The sequence below is a fragment of the Bison bison genome, unplaced genomic scaffold (genome assembly GCF_000754665.1).
Source record: "Bison bison bison isolate TAMUID 2011002044 unplaced genomic scaffold, Bison_UMD1.0 scf7180017864324, whole genome shotgun sequence".
Lineage (NCBI taxonomy): Eukaryota > Metazoa > Chordata > Mammalia > Artiodactyla > Bovidae > Bison > Bison bison.
Genome location: NW_011494896.1, coordinates 11,026,007 through 11,028,333, shown reverse-complemented (window position 1 = coordinate 11,028,333; position 2,327 = coordinate 11,026,007). Strand labels below are relative to the sequence as shown.

Sequence of the window (2,327 nt, the reverse complement as noted above, 5' to 3'; positions counted from 1 at the left end):
TATATATATATATATATATGTACTTGGTTTATGATAGGACTTTTGAAACATTTCATTTGATCCTCAGATATTACCTCCATTTCCTCAAGAAACCAGGTCCACAGAAATTAAGTAATGTCCCCCACAAACTACATATTAATATTACACTATTCAAGAGGCTGATTCAGCTGTCCTGAGACAATCAGCAAAACATTTAGTTCAACTATATCCAATGTCTTTTAACTCTAGTACACCACAACTCCAAGACTCAGTTCAAACATTCTTAGTTGGAGCAGTATTATCAATTATTACAAGTAGGTTAACCATCACCAAAGGCCTGGAAGTCTCCTCCCTGCACAGCATTTCACCTGCAGAGACTTCATTTGCCAAGTATGTTGAACTGGGTAACACTGATTATTATTCTTAGATCAACTGATGACAAAATCTATTATCATAGTTCAAACTTTACCAACAATAATGCGTGGCTGAACCCACTGGTATATTCTTTTGGCGTGCATTATTTCTCATTTTTTACTTAGTCACCCACTGTTCAATACTAGCTAGAAAGTAACATGAAGTATTAGACTGACCCTGATATTTTTTTTCTTGTTTCTAACAAAAGCCAAATGCAGAGGCCAAAACACTTATTAGGAATGGAGAGTCAAGCAATCTTATATACCACCCAAAATACAGTGCCATGACATAAAGTTTATGCTTGCATTTCAACTTGGTTGAAATATCATATATTCCAAAAACAAGTTACCAGCAATACCTTTCCTCAAATTCCCACATTTTTCTTATAGATACATTACCATCATTTCCCAAGATATCCTAAAAGTAACTAACAAGGCATATGTCCTTCAAAATGACTATTTCCATAAAAAATATAAATACAATTTGATAACCATCAAATTCTAACTACATTGGGGAGTTTAACTTTTCAAGAAATTCTGCAGGAAGTCTTTATATAATGTAACCTTTTATTTGCCGGAGCTTTTTAACGGTAGAGTAGATTTGGGCAGGTAAGGAGAGATATATGCCTGTACCATAATTGCTGTATTCATGTGAGTCTGGTAGCCATAACATAATTTACTCTCTAGGTTATATTTTGGACAACTTCACACTTGGGCTCTTTCTAGCAATGTACATATATTCTACTAACAGAAACTTCATTCCCATGGAGAATTGAAAACACCCTGATTTCTTGAAAAGGAAATAGCTATCTGTTTCGCACAATACCTAGTCCACACTGTGGCCACCTAGTACGGACAAAAAGGGGAAAAAAGGACCTATTTGGACAACGTTTCTTCTTCAGCCAAGGGCTGTTCCCAGATAAAGGCAATGCTCAGAGCACCATAACAACAAAAAACCTTTCTCTGAAAAAGAGAGGAAAGATCGGGAATAAACAGGGAGTGAGTGTACGCGCTCAGTGAGGGCTGGAGGCAGCAGGCGCGGCGCGGAGATGCTCCAGCGAAAAGAACCACCAGCAGCAAGCAGCAGCAGGAAGTTTCAATGGGGCCGGGCAGAGCATGCGCCCTGCACCCGCGCGGTGGCCTTATGTGGAAGGAGCACCACTTGCGAACACCAATAATAGACCGGCGGCACCAGAGAGAGAAACATGAGCAACAAGCACCTTCTTCAACTGTTTCCCCCTCCGTCTGAGCCCCTCCTCCATCCTACATACTAAACACCCCACCCTACCCTTCAAATGGGAGGGCGACTTCTTCCCCTAAGCCTTACTGCCAGGATGAAGGGGGAAGGGACTGGAAAAGTGGAGAGATGCTTTTCTATTATTTGGGGGAGGGGGGGAGCAGGGAGGAGGAGAAAAACTATGGGGGAGGAGAAATTAACCCTCTGCCCACCAAAGCGGAGAAGCAAAACCGACTTCACCACCACCCACCCCCTAAAGTGAGAACGGAAGAGGACCCCCTTCCTATGAAGGAGCAGCAAACCTCCCGACTCCCGAAGAAGGAGTTTTTGGGGTTAAACCGACCCTGGAGGGGAAGGGAAAGGAGACCGGAGCCGACTCTCTCTCGGGGGAGTTCCCACTAGAGGGAGGGAGAGATGAAGTGTCCTCTGGCCCCCGCCCACCCAGGTGGAGGGAGAGAAAGGGGCGCCCGGAGAAGACGAGCCCAGCCTCCCCCGAGATAGTAGGGAGGATGGTGGGAGGAGGGGAGGGAGCGAGGGAGGGGTAGAGGAGAAAAGCGCAAAGCTGGCCGGAACCTGCGCTCCCCTTCCTCCGCCACCGAGAAGGAGAAGGGGTAAGGGACCTGGCCCCCACCGCGGGGTAGCAGCCCCCGGTGCGGCCGATCAGCACAATCGACCCCCCCTCATCCCCCGCGCCCAGA

General features: G+C 45.8%; 1 protein-coding gene across 2 annotated transcripts in view; it reads right to left on the bottom strand.

The window, feature by feature from the left end:
* RSF1 (remodeling and spacing factor 1) overlaps positions 1 to 2,327 on the bottom strand; it is a 149,564-nt gene that overhangs the window by 146,660 nt on the left and 577 nt on the right. The window lies entirely within an intron of this gene.